Source organism: Triticum aestivum, chromosome 3A (genome assembly GCF_018294505.1).
Source record: "Triticum aestivum cultivar Chinese Spring chromosome 3A, IWGSC CS RefSeq v2.1, whole genome shotgun sequence".
Lineage (NCBI taxonomy): Eukaryota > Viridiplantae > Streptophyta > Magnoliopsida > Poales > Poaceae > Triticum > Triticum aestivum.
The window spans coordinates 679,911,304-679,926,318 of NC_057800.1; the positions used below are offsets into that span (position 1 = coordinate 679,911,304).

The 15,015-nt window shown below is 42.7% G+C and overlaps 1 long non-coding RNA gene across 1 annotated transcript; it reads right to left on the bottom strand.

Moving 5' to 3' along the window:
• Positions 1-8,891: 8,891 nt before the first annotated feature.
• Positions 8,892-12,680, bottom strand: LOC123063148 (uncharacterized). Its single transcript, XR_006430131.1, has 3 exons — positions 12,146-12,680; positions 9,659-12,007; positions 8,892-9,421 (listed from the first exon to the last, which is right to left on the bottom strand). It is a non-coding gene; the product is annotated as an uncharacterized lncRNA (long non-coding RNA).
• Between the last annotated feature and the right edge of the window lie 2,335 nt (positions 12,681-15,015).

Sequence of the window (15,015 nt, forward strand, 5' to 3'; positions counted from 1 at the left end):
TATAAGCCCCACCGCGGCTACCGTGTTGAGCTCCTCTCTAAGCAGGCCTTTGTGGCCCTATTGCAAGTCTTCTGCCCTATGGGGCCTACTGGGCCGTACGGGCCTGCATCCTGGCCCAACTAGAGATTGGGTTTCTAGCCGTACGCAGGTCGTGCCGGCCCAGTAGGCGGGCTGTTTTTACTTTATTTCAAAAATAAAAATAAAAAAATCCTTACCAACTGGACTAAAGGTCCTCCAGACCACGGCGCGCCTCGTGCCACGTGGTGGGCCTTTGGTCCCGGTTCGTGTTGAACCGGGACTAAAGGGGGGGACCTTTAGTCCCCACTCTTTAGTGCCGGTTCCAGAACCGGTACTAAAGGTCCTTACGACCAGGTACTAAAAGTCGTTTTTCTACTAGTGTATGGCCTCGGAACACTGAGACCAAAAGGTCGAGCGTGAATCATATAGTAGATATGATCAACATAGTGATGTTCACCATTGAAAACTACTCCATCTCACGTGATGACCGGACATGGTTTAGTTGATATGGATCACGTGATCACTTAGATGATAAGAGGGATGTCTGTCAAGTGGGAGTTCTTAAGTAATATGATTAATTGAAATTTAATTTATCATGAACTTAGTACCTGATAGTATTTTGCATGTCTATATTGTTGTAGATAGATGACCCATGTTGTTGTTCCGTTGAATTTTAATGCGTTCCTTGAGAAAGCAAAGTTGAAAGATGATGGTAGCAATTACACGGACTGGTCCGTAACTTGAGGATTATCCTCATTGCTGCACAGAAGAATTACATCCTGGAAGCACCACTAGGTGCCAAACCCGCTGCAGGAGCAATGCCAGATGTTATGACGTCTGGCAAAGCCAAGCTGATGACTACTCGATAGTTCATTGTGCCATGCTTTACGACTTAGAACTGGGACTTCAACGACGTTTTGAACATCATGAAGCATATGAGATGTTCCAGGAGTTGAAGTTAATATTTCAAGAAAATGCCCGGATTGAGAGATATGAAGTCTCCAATAAGTTCTACAGCTGCAAGATGGAAGAGAATAGTTCTGTCAGTGAGCATATACTCAAAATGTCTGGGTATAACAATCACTTGATTCAACTGGGAGATAATCTTCCAGATGATAGTGTCATTGACAGAATTCTTCAATCACTGCCACCAAGCTACAAGAGCTTCGTGATGAACTATAATATGCAAGGGATGGATAAGACAATTCCCGAGCTCTTCGCAATGCTAAAGGCCGCAGAGGTAGAAATCAAGAAGCAGCATCAAGTGTTGATGGTTAACAAGACCACCAGTTTCAAGAAAAAGGGTAAAGGGAAGAAGGAGAACTTCAAGAAGAACAGCAAGCCAGTTGCTGCTCAAGTGAAGAAACCCAAGTCTGGACCTAAGCCTGAGACTGAGTGCTTCTTGATACGTCTCCAACGTATCTGTAATTTTTGATTGCTCCATGCTATTCTATTATCTATTTTAGATGTTAATGGGATTTATTTACACTTTTATATCATTTTTGGGACTAACCTACTAACCGGAGGCCCAGTCCAAATTGCTATTTTTTTTTGCCTATTTTAGGGTTTCGAAGAAAAGGAACATCAAACGGAGTCCAAACGGAATGAAACCTTCGGGAACGTGATTTTCTCAACAAATGTGATCCAGGAGACTTGCAGTGGCCGTCAAGAAACAAGGGAGGAAGGCACGAGGCAGGGGGCGTGCCTACCCCCCTGGGCGCGCCCTCCACCCTCGTGGGCCCTCCGTTGCTCCACCGACGTACTTCTTCCTCCTATTCCACGTACCCCCCAAACATCCAGGAGCACCATGAAAACCTAATTCCACCGCCACAACCTTCTGTACTCGAGGGATCCCATCTCAGGGCCTTTTCCGGAGCTCCGCCGAAGGGGGCATTGATCACGGAGGGCCTCTACATCAACTCCATGGCCTCTCCGATGATCTGTGAGTAGTTTACTTCAGACCTATGGCTCCATAGTTATTAGCTAGATGGCTTATTTTCTCTCTTTGGATCTCAATACAAAGTTCTCCTCGATCTTCTTGGAGATCTATTCGATGTAATCTTCTTTTGCGGTGTGTTTGTCGAGATCCGATGAATTGTGGGTTTATGATCCAGATTATCTACGAATAATATTTGATTATCCTCTGAATTCTTTTATGTATGATTGATTTATCTTTGCAGGTCTCTTCAGATTATCAGTTTGGTTTGGCCAACTAGATTGATCTTTCTTGCAATGGGAGAAGTGCTTAGCTTTGGGTTCAATCTTGCGGTGCTCGATCCCAGTGACAGAAAGGAACCGACATGTATTGTATTGTTGCCATCGAGGATAAAAAGATGGGGTTTATATCATATTGCATGAGTTTATCCCTCTACATCATGTCATCTTCCTTAAAGCATTACTCTGTTCTTATGAACTTAATACTCTAGATGCATGTTGGATAGCGGTCGATGTGTGGAGTAATAGTAGTAGATGCACAATCGTTTCGGTCTACTTGTCTCGGACGTGATGCCTATATACATGATCATACCTAGATATTCTCATAACTATGCTCAATTCTATCAATTGCTCGGCAGTAATTCGTTCACCCACCGTAATACTTATGCTCTTGAGAGAAGCCACTAGTGAAACCTATGGTCCCCGGGTCTATCTTCCATCATATTAATCTTCCAACACTTAGTTATTTCCTGTGCCATTTATTTTAATTTGCATCTTTATCATAAGAATACCAAAAATATTATCTTATCATATCTATCAGATCTCAATCTCGTAAGTGACCGTGAAGGGCTTGACAACCCCTTTATCGCATTGGTTGCGAGGTTATTATTTGTTTGTGTAGGTGCGTTGGACTTGAGCGTGATCTCCTACTGTATTGATACCTTGGTTCTCAAAAACTGAGGGAAATACTTATGCTACTTTGCTGCATCACCCTTTCCTCTTCAAGGGAAAACCAACGTAGTGCTCAAGAGGTAGCAAGAAGGATTTCTGGCGCCGTTGTTGGGGAGATTCGCGCCAAGTCAAGTCAAGATTTGATTCCAACAACGAGTCATTTCTGGTGCCATTACCAAGTCAAAACATACCAAGTACCCATCACAAACTCTTATCCCTCGCATTACATTATTTGCCATTTGCCTCTCGTTTTCCTCTCCCCCACTTCACCCTTGCCATTTTATTCGCCCTCTCTCTCCGTCCCCCTTCTATTTCCCTATTTGCCTCCTTTTGCCCGTTTCTTATTTGCTTGTGTGTTGGATTGCTTGCTTGTCCCGATTACTCTACCTAGATTTGGTGATCTTCACCTTAAAGGGTTAGAAGAGATCGAAAGCAATATCAGGAGTTTTATGGCTTTACAATTTGAGCATAATAATTAATTTAGGAACGAGCTTAAGGAACAAAGAAGCTTTATGGGTTATATGAATAAAGAGCTCGATGATATGTCTAAAGAATTTTATGGTTTGAAATCTCAGATTGCTCATCTAAAAAAATTAATTGCTGAAGTTTCGAATAAGCAGGCCACCTTAGTTAATAAGATGGCCGCTAAGCCGGAATTTTTTTATGATAATAAAGATGAAGATCTAAAAGTTATTGATGTGTATCCTATTAAATCTTTGTTTTGCAATATGAATCTTGATAATGATGGGGCTGAAGATGAGCCACCTTTACCTAGAAGGCGTTCCAAAATTTCAGAGTCTTTAGATCTTGATGCTAAAATTGTTAAAAATGGGATTGAAGAGGTCAAATTTTTAAATATCAATGAACCCACTATTTTGGATTTCAAGGAATTTAATTATGATAATTGCTCTTTGATAGATTGTATTTCCTTGTTGCAATCCGTGCTAAATTCTCCTCATGCTTATAGTCAAAATAAAGCTTTTACTAAACATATCGTTGATGCTTTGATGCAATCTTATGAAGAAAAACTTGAGTTGGAAGTTTCTATCCCTAGAAAACTTTATGATGAGTGAGAACCTACAATAAAAATTAAAATTAAAGATCATGAGTGCTATGCCTTGTGTGATTTGGGTGCTAGTGTTTCCACGATTCCAAAAACTTTGTGTGATTTGCTAGGTTTCCATAATTTTGATGATTGTTCTTTAAACTTGCACCTTGTGGATTCCACTATTAAGAAACCTATGGGAAGAATTAATGATGTTCTTATTGTTGCAACTAGGAATTATGTGCCAGTAGATTTCATTGTTCTTGATATAGATTGCAATCCTTTATGTCCTATTATTCTTGGTAGACCTTTCCTTAGAACGATTGGTGCAATTATTGATATGAAGGAAGGGAATATTAGATTCCAATTTACGTTAAGGAAAGGCATGGAACACTTCCCTAGAAAGAAAATTAAATTACTATATGAATCTATTATGAGAGCCACTTATGGATTGCCTACCAAAGATGGCAATACCTAGATCTATCTTCGCTTTTATGCCTATCTAGGGGCATTAAAACGATAGTGCTTGTTGGGAGGCAACCCAATTTTATTTTTATTCTTTTTCTTTTGCTCCTGTTTAGTAATAGATAATTTATCTAGCCTTTGTTTTGGTTGTGTTTTTTGTGTTTAATTAGTGTTTGTTCCAAGTAGAACCGTTGGGAAGACTTGGGGAGAGTCTTTTTGATCTTGCTGTAAAAAACAGAAACTTTAGCGCTCACGAGAATCGCTGCCATTTTTATTTGGAAGGTGCTATTTAGTTAATTATTTTTACAGATGATTAATAGATAAATTCCTCACGTCCAGCAATTTATTTTAGAATTTTTGGGGTTCCAGAACTTGTGTTAGCTTAAGATGCATAAGAGATAAACATCACATGCAATCAATATAAGTGATATGATATGGCCATCATCATCTTGTGCTTGTGATCTCCATCTCCGAAGCACCATCATGATCACCATCGTCACCGGCGCGACACCTTGATCCCCATCATAGCATCATTGTCGTCTCGCCAACTATTGCTTCTACGACTATCGCTACCGCTTAGTAATAAAGTAAAGCAATTACAGGACGATTGCATTGCATACAATAAAGCGACAACCATATGGCTCCTGCCAGTTGCCGATAAGTCGGTTACAAAACATGATCATCTCAACATGCCCTGCAAAAACAAGTTAGACGTCCTCTACTTTGTTGTTGCAAGTTTTACGTGGCTGCTACGGGCTGAGCAAGAACCGTTCTTACCTACGCATCAAAACCACAACGATAGTTCGTCAAGTTAGTGATGTTTTAACCTTCTCAAGGACCGGGCATAGCCACACTCGGTTCAACTACAGTTGGAGAAACTGACACCCGCCAACCACCTATGTGCAAAGCACGTCGGCAGAACCAGTCTCGCGTAAGCGTACGCGTAATGTCGGTCCGGGCCGCTTCATCCAACAATACCGCCGAACCAAAGTATGACATGCTGGTAAGCAGTATGACTTGTATCGTTCATAACTCACTTGTGTTCTACTCATGCATATAAAATCTACGCATAAAACCAGGCTCTAATACCACTGTTGGGGAACGTAGTAATTTGAAAAAAAATTCCTACGCACATGCAAGGATCATGGTGATGCATAGCAACGAGAGGGGAGAGTGTTGTCTACTACCCTCGTAGACCGTAAGCGGAAGCGTTTATCAACGCGGTTGATATAGTCGTACACCTTCATGATCCGTCCCGATCAAGTACCGAACGTACGGCACCTCCGCTTTCAACACACGTTCAGCTCGATAACGTCCTCGCCTTCTCGATCCAGCAAGAGGGGCGAAGTAGTAGATGAGTTCCGGCAGCACAACGGCGTGGTGACGGTGTTGGTGAAGAACAATCTCCGTAGGGCTCCGCCTAAGCACTACGAAAACTATGACGGAGGATAAACTAGAGGGGACGAGGTTGCCAGCACATGTCTTGGTGTTTCTTGATCTGTCTTTGGTGCTAGCCCTGCCCCTCTATTTATATGTTGAGCCCTGGGGTCGAAACTTGGAGCAAAAGCCTCCTCAAAGTCGGTTTTGCTCGAAAGGCAAGAGTCCCACTCGGATTCCAGGACCAAACGCCACAATCCTTGGTGTCTGGCCCAGACGCCATGGGCCTCGGCCAGACGCCAGGGTCTCCGGCGTTTGGCCCCTGGCCTCCGCAAAACTCCTTTTGCACCGACTTATAACCCCGTGGGCCTGACCCATTGGCCTAACCATATCATCCAATATATGAATCTTTACCTCCGGACCATTCCGAAGCTCCTCGTCATGTTCGTGATCTCATCCGGGACTCCAAACAACATTCGGTCACCAACATACATAACTCATATAATACTATATCGTCAACGAACGTTAAGCGTGCGGACCCTACGGGTTCAAGAACTATGTAGACATGACCGAGACACTTCTCTGGTCAATAACCAATAGCGGAACTTGGATGACCATATTGGCTCCTACATATTCTACGAAGATCTTTATTGGTCAAACCGCATAACAACATACGTTTGTTCCCTTTGTCATCAGTATGTTACTTGCCCGAGATTCGATCGTCGGTATCTCAATACCTAGTTCAATCTCGTTACCGGCAAGTCTCTTTACTCGTTCCGTAATACATCATCCCGCAACTAACTCATTAGTTACAATGCTTGCAAGGCTTATAGTGATGTGCATTACCGAGTAGGCCCAGAGATACCTCTTCGACAATCGGAGTGGCAAATCCTAATCTCGAAATATGCCAGCCCAACAAGAACCTTTGGAGACACCTGTAGAGCACCTTTATAATCACCCAGTTACGTTGTGACGTTTGGTAGCACACAAAGTGTTCCTCCGGTAAACGGGAGTTGCATAATCTCATACTCATAGGAACATGTATAAGTCATGAAGAAAGCAATAGCAATATACTAAACAATCAAGTGCTAAGCTAACGGAATGGGTCAAGTCAATCACATCATTCTCCAATGATGTGATCCCGTTAATCAAATGACAACTCATGTCTATGGCTAGAAAACTTAACCATCTTTGATTCAACGAGCTAGTCAAGTAGAGGCATACTAGTGACACACTGTTTGTCTATGTATTCACACATGTACTAAGTTTCCGTTTAATAAAATTCTAACATGAATAATACACATTTATCATGATATAAGGAAATATAAATAACAACTTTATTATTGCCTCTAGGGCATATTTCCTTCACGTTATTATGACACGCTTCATCATTGTCATATTGCTTGCATGATCATGTAGTTGACATCGTATTTGTGGCAAAGCCACCGTTTATAATTCTTCATACATGTCACTCATGCATCATTGCATATCCCGGTACACCGCCAGAGGCATTCACATAGAGTCATATTTTGTTCTAAGTATTGAGTTGTAATTCTTGAGTTGTAAAGTAAATAAAGTGTGATGATCATCATTATTAGAGCATTGTACCAAGTGAGGAAAGGATGATGGAGACTATGATTCCCCCATAAGTCGGGATGAGACTCCGGACGAAAAAAAGAGAAAAAAGGCCAAAAAAAGAAAGAAGGCCCAAAAAAGAGAAAAAATGAGAGAAAAAAAGAGAAGGGACAATGCTACTATCCTTTTCCACACTTGTGCTTCAAAGTAGCACCATATTCTTCATATAGAGAGTCTCCTATGATATCACTTTCATATACTAGTGGAAAATTTTCATTATAGAACTTGGCTTGTATATTCCAATGATGGGCTTTCTCAAAATACCCTAGGTCTTTGTGAGCAAGCAAGTTGGATGCACACCCACTTAGTTTCTTTTGTTAAGCTTTCATATACTTATAGCTCTAGTGCATCCGTTGCATGGCAATCCCTACTCACTCACATTGTTATCTACTAGGAAAAGGGCCTGTGCGTTGCAACGGGAGAAAAAAAAATCATAATCTCCAATGGCCATGATCACATTTTGTTGCATCACCGAGATACACTATCACTCTCAATTTCATGAAAGCATTAACAATTTTTGAAATCATGAACATTTGCTATAAGTCGTGACCTATTTAAAATCATGAACATTTTTCAATTTCGTAAATACTTTTACAAATTTTCGAATATTTTCTAAAATCAAGATCATTTTTATATTGATGAACATTTTTCACTATTTGTAAATATTGTTTTTATAATTGTGAATATTCTTAAAATGATTTTCTTGAATCGGCAAATATTTTTAGAATCAACAAACATTTTTATGGAAACTGGTGGAATAATTTTTGAAATTTACAAATATTTTTTTAATTTAATGAACATTTTTTTGTTTAAGAAACACTCTTTGAAATGCACGATCACTATTTGAATAAGCGAATATTTTAGGAATGAATAAACATTTTTGTAAGTCACAAGAGGTTTTTGAATTTTAAGAATATTTTCCCATCCATGAACATTTCTTAAATTGGCTAAATTTTGTCCTATTTCATTATCATTTTTAATACACAAACTTTTTACAAAATCATGAATATATTTTAATTTTCCAAAAATTTGTTTCCAAAATTTTGAACAGTTTTTAATAAGTAAACATATTTTTACAAAATCACGAACATTTTTCAAAGTCCTAATTTTTTAAAGTAGAAAAAAAGAAAATGAAAGTGAAAAATAAAAATAAAAAATAAAAAACAGGCCACCCGGACACAGTCCCAAAAAATAAAAATTAACGTGCACTGCATCTTCTCCCAGCGCACAGTTTCCAGTATAGGAGGCTCCTAATGCATGGGCCGACCCAGGCTCACAATGCCCGCGCGTTGCAACGGAAAAGAAAAATCTTAGATGCCTAGTCCAATAAGCATGGCTACATCCCACATGGAAGTCCCGTATTTCAACACCAACACTAAGAAGAGTGTTGATGTATTATGTTCTTATTTGCGTGGAAAGCAACAAACAGTAGCGCCAGCGTGGTAAGACAAACACGAGGGCGGCAAAACATGAACTTCTTTCAATTTCTTACAATAGTAGCTTGAATATCATGGAGCACAATTCAAATGATTGTTCATTGATCTATTAACCACAAAAGCAGAATATATTAAACTGAAAGGCTTTTTCTACAGAGTAAGTGTCAAAAAGGATTCTTGCGGAGTGAAGGTTAGTGCTCACCATCAAGTCGCCAGGTTCCATATACAACTTGTTGGTGCAGGCTTTCACTCTGCATCTGAACCTTCATCTATCTTTCGGTCATGGTCATATTTGAGTATAATTAGTTAGAACCACCAAGTGAGCTTTAATTAACTCACAAGCTTATAAATAAACCATAAGCTATACTCAAACATACTTTAGGAAAGTGAAAAAAAACATGCAGGATGAACAATGCAACTAATGTACCACGCCAAATTTGTTTCAACGGGGATCAGGCCAACCTTTACGGAACAGGGACCAGGTTGTTGTGCTATATCTTGCCAGTGGTCCTCATTGGTAGTAGTGATCATTGTCAAAACGTCTGTTACTTGCAAGTTACTGCAAAAAGAATTTCATATCAGCATGTGCTTATTGTTTCCCTTTTCTCAATATACAAACGTTGCTACATGTGTCACGGTCTTTAGTTAAATTTATTAGGCCAATTTGGCATGATACACCCATTACGAATTTCTACTAAATTGTGTGATCAAAAGAGCAGGGAAATGAGGGACAATACAAAGTATAGATTCTACATTAGATACATAGATCAAATAATGTAGTGAATAGTTGCTGCACCTTACAAATTCAGTATCAACAGAGACCTAGTGCCGAATGAAAGCTACACGAAGGACCTTCCGTACACAGAACAATCACTATTCGAGGTGACATTGACACGTTAATGATTCCGAGCCTGCAAATAATAATATAAGAATTAGTATTTCACATAGAAAGGGGAGAGTCATATAGGAACATGTCTGGGTTTTTTACCGGAAGAAAATATTTGGTATTGCCACGGAAAAAGATCGAAATAGCTAGCATTTAAAGTTCAAACTTAAAAAAGGTAGCATTTAGTTTAAACATGAGTATTGTTGTGATTCCTAAATTAATGTGGCTTCATTCTATTAGTATCTTGGGTATGTGTGAGAAATATTTAGTATGAAAAGACAACAGATAAATGACAAAAAAAGAGTATTATTAAATTCAAATGCATACCTTATATATTGAAATAGGACTGAAGAAACAATATGCCCTTTATAATATAAACGTGTATGTTGTGCCACTTGTAGAGGCACTAAGCTCAATTTTTCCTGGCAATAAAGCTAGCACCACTTCTCCCTAAACAGATTCGCATATATAAAAGAATCGGGCTAATGACAGGATATTTCTTCTTTGATCTCATCAAGTGGATGTTCATTTTCTAGCTGTATCCAAAGGATTGTAATGAATGTGTATCTAGAAGCTAGACTGTAAGTAATGGTGACATGTACTGGTCCGGGAAATCAGTTCAAACTGCAGGTGTACGAATTCAACATATCAATATGAATTGACATGTTAAAAACATATTGCTTGAGCAGTGAGCGTGGCAGCTAGTTCTTCAATCTTTTCTGAATACTCACCGAGCTTAGCTTTTGAAACGCTGAATCAAGAAGAAAACTCATGATTGAAATTGAAACACTGAATCAAGAAACAAACTCATACATGAACATGTTCTTATCATGGGGAAATACACATAAACATGAGAAGGTAATTTCCTTTGCTCCATGCATTACTATGACCAGACATTCTCATCATCAAAATGCAAGGTAATAAATGGAAGAAGGCCATCAAAAATTTATTTTGGACCTCATACGGTTTATTTTGTCAAGTAAGAAGTGTATATTTACATATACACAATTACACAGTTCAGATTTTCATGAACAGTTTGCTAATAAATCCAGAAGTGAAAGAGTAACCAGATTTCTTTAAGGGTGCATCAGTTAGTTTACACTCAGACCATGACCAAAATAAAGATACTCAACGTTAAAATGCACCCTGGCAGTCTGGGAGAAAGAGATTCCTCTCTGGGGTCGTGGCCAGGGGTACGACTATTGTCGTGCCGATAACCAGTCAAGATGAGCTGCTTGAGAAACATATAAAAGAACAGGGCACCAACACAGAGTAAGCTTCCTTTGCACTCTTATGTTTGTAAATACACAACACCCATGATGGTGTCTCTGTAGGTCTCTCGTTTGCACAAAAATTATGAGGCCCAGATGCTTATTTCACTCCTTTCTTAACCTCAATTAGACTTCTTTTATCCAAAGTTAGGAGTGTACAGATATGATAGGACGCGATCCGGCGAGAGGTTTCTGCCTGCGAAGTAGTGCCATCAAGATGGCGCAACAAGATGTCACCGCGATGCGGACCTACATGACTGCATTAGAGTAATCTGCGACGAAGTCAAGATCCTCCCCCAAAAAAACATGCCTCGGACAAAAAATTGTGGGAGCGCTGCTCTATTTTGCACCTGCTATCAAGTAGCTGGTGTGTCTCCGGCATAAGGACATGGAAGGAGAGTTTGGTCGGGGAATGCTGAGCAGAGCAAGCCTCCAAAGCGTGGCGCCGGGGAAGGAGTTGAACATATGTATTTTACAACAGTTCAATTTTGAATTAAAACATCGTCACTTATTTCCGGAAGGAGAGAGTAATCGTTAATGTTCTGTACATTATTGCACTTTGAATCAAATCGAACGAGACGTGTGCTACAGTATTTAAAGTTACTTTCACCCTTATACTTATAAACAAGAGTCTGCAATCTTATGTCCTGAAAGGAGAATCAAAAGAGGAGAAGGACATATTACCAGAGCTCTTAGATCCTTGATGACAAATCCTTATTGTCTCTGATAAACTTGTGTTCTCCAATTTTAGTCCAACACTATGAACTATCTCATCATACAGTTTGGATAAACAATACATTTTTTTTTTCGCTTTTGAATATGCTTGGAGAGGAAAACTGCTTGTTGCTATTTATGAAGAATGGAAATTGGTTATGTAATGATAAAGTGGTAGCACATAATACCTCCACCACAAGGATTTTTATCTGCAAGACATCCGCGGAATGTAATCTGACATTGTATCCCCTGAATTTGTCACTGTATTAGTAATCTGCAAGAGCACAAATCGCCACATTCATGAATTGGATGGTAATCCAACAAAAAATCCTGTTATCACAAGAGAACACAAGGTACATAATAGAGTAGAGCACCCATTTATTAGAAGAAAACCATGCCAAACTTTAATAACCTGTTTAGATGTGGCCAGCCACGGCCGGACATGAAGTGGAGCAGGAGGAGCGCAAGATGGAGAGGGAGAGGAGGCCTGCAGCCACGGTGGGGAACCAGAAGTGATGGAGAAGCCAGCGCACCCGGCCTCGCCTCGCCACCTCGATGCCGGCGACCCCCGCCGGAATCAGCTACCCAGAGCCGCCCTTCCTTCCTCCTCTCCCTATCCTTCCTCTTGTTCTCTCCTTCCTCCATCCTGTGCTCGCTCTTTCTCTCTGTTCGAACAGGAGGTACCGAGCCACCATGCTCGTCCACCGCCGGAGCTTCCATGCCGCGCCCAACTATGCCCAGTCGAGCCTCGTTAACCCTAGCAATCGGGAGATCCTCCGGATAGAGCTGCTACTCCTCCCAATCCCCTCACCTTGTGCCGTCACCCACGCAGCACGCGCGCCCCTTTGCCGCCGGTGAGGATCTCCGCCCGCGACCCCCTCTCTCCTCCTCTTCTTCGCGTAGTGCTTGACCCCTCCGCGCAAGTCAGCCCCGTGGAAAAAGGATCGCGGGTTCAATACTCCCAAGTCTAGGGTCCTTTGTGCAAGAACGAAGCAATTTTTTCAGATCCATTTAAAGTGGGATTGCGGGTTCAATTATCAGAAAGTACATGGACGTTTGTCACGCCCTACTCTCCACCCAATCAGGCAGGAGAGCATGCGGACAGCAAGGCACCAGAGGTGCAGCCGCGGGAGGAGGAAGATCACGGCCCACGGGCAGAGAGCATGGAAAAGTCCTTGGTAGGTTAGTGTCTATGTCAGGTGGGGCCTGTTCCAGAGAGTGCTATAAGTGTGGGCGACAACAGAGACTGGGTCATGTCTTGTAATTGAATATTCAGATTTCTCCATCTATCTATTTTCTCCAATTCCTCCCCTTTCTTCTTCCTCAAGCTCATCCCCACTCTGATTTCCTCTCCTCCCCTCTGTTCGATCCGTGAGGGTCGTTACAACTTGGTATCAGAGGCTGGTTCCGATCCGCCACCGCGCCTCAATCCCTCGATCTGGCCGTAACATCCACCGCGAAAGGTGTTGGGTTGCTCCGGCGATCCGACGCGAAATCCTGAGCGGGGTTGGCTTGATTTGGGGCGGCAGCGACGGCGCCGTCATCCACTCCATCCGCGCAGACCAAGTTTGTGCTCCAGGCCATGGAAGGGGTACAAAAAACTTTAGAGGAATTGCTGACGAAATTTTCGTCTCTGTCGACCGAGGTGCAGCAGTTGAGCAGTCAGATGGCCGATTTCGGCGACGGCTTGGACGCTGTCAAGCGCACCCAGGCCATAGAGGCAGCATCGAGGGCGGCTCCTTCGTCTTCCACTACTCACCCCGCGGCGGTGTTGGTCAACAAGGGACCCCCGCTCCTCAACGTCCCATCCCGACCACCGCTGATTCCAGTTCGCTGCGGCGACCAGCAGGATCGCCTCGTCTCGCCACCGCGGTCTCCGCGCGACACTTACCGTCACAAGCCGCCGAAGCATGATTTTCCTCGGTTCGGCGGCGATGCCCCGCGGCTCTGGTTCGACCTCTGCACCACCTATTTCGAGTTGTATCAGACGCCCCGGAACACTGGGTCACCACAGCCGTGCTGTATATGGACGGCCATGCCGCGCTATGGTGTCAGGCGTACAAGCGCCTACATGGTCTGGGTGATTGGTTTTCATTCATGGAGGCAGTGCAGACTGAATTTGGGCAGGATGAGTTTGACGGCTTGCTGCATCGTCTGCATCACCTCAAGCAGACTTCTACTGTCGCTGAGTACAGGCTCTCGTTTGAGGCTATTATGTATCATCTCATCGCGCTGGATCCGTTCTTGAATCAGAATTTTTTTGTCTCTCAGTTTATCATCGGCCTCCGGGATGAGGTCCGCACAGGAGTGCGCCAGCACGCGCCGACGAGCGTTTCCAGAGCAGCGGCACTTGCCCGGATTCAGGAGGAAGAATCTGAACACAGCAAGCCGCGGGGTCGCCCACCAGTGTATACTCGCGCCATCCCTCCGCCGCCGGTGCCTGCAATGGCTCCTGGACCAGTACAGCCACGCATTGATGGTGCTAAGCGCGGCCCGGATGACTTTGGCCGCGAACGGCAACTGCGTGAATTCAGACGCGCCAATGGATTGTGTTTCAAGTGCGGTGACAAGTATCCCAGAGAACATAAATGCAACAGGGTTGGTCAGCTCCTAACCATTGAAGTGGGCGATCATGGTGAACTTTTGTCTGATGATGCCATCCGTGCGCTTGAGTTGCTTGATGACAATCCAGAAGAAGCTGCAGCTTGCTATCAAATTTCAGTCCATGCGGTAGCAGGAACAGAATCGTCAGGTACTATGAGGCTACGAGCATTGGTTGGCAACCAGGTAATGCTATTGTTGGTAGATTCTGGCAGCACACATACATTCGTGAATTCCATGTTTGCGTCGCGAGCCGGTTGCATGGTGCAGGAAGCAGAACCGGTGACAGTGCGTGTGGCTAATGGTGAAACACTGAAATCCACACAGCAGGTCTCTCAATTGAAGTGGTGGTGTCAGGGACATACTTTCAGCACTGATATGAGATTGTTGGATTTAGGGGCATATGATGCTGTCCTTGGAGTTGATTGGCTGGCCCAATTCAGCCCCATGAATTGCCATTGGGGACTGAAGACCATGGAGTTCCGCTATGGCCTGACAAATATTCAGTTGCAAGGGGTACGGGCACCTGGGGAGCCAACACTGACTGAAATACGAGCAGAGCAACTGTCGAAGTGGATTCAGGGCAATGAGGTTTGGGCTTTGGCAGTTATCCAGCCTGCAGATTCTGTTACAAACAACACCAAGCCACTGCCACTACCTTTGCAAGCTCTACTAGAGGAG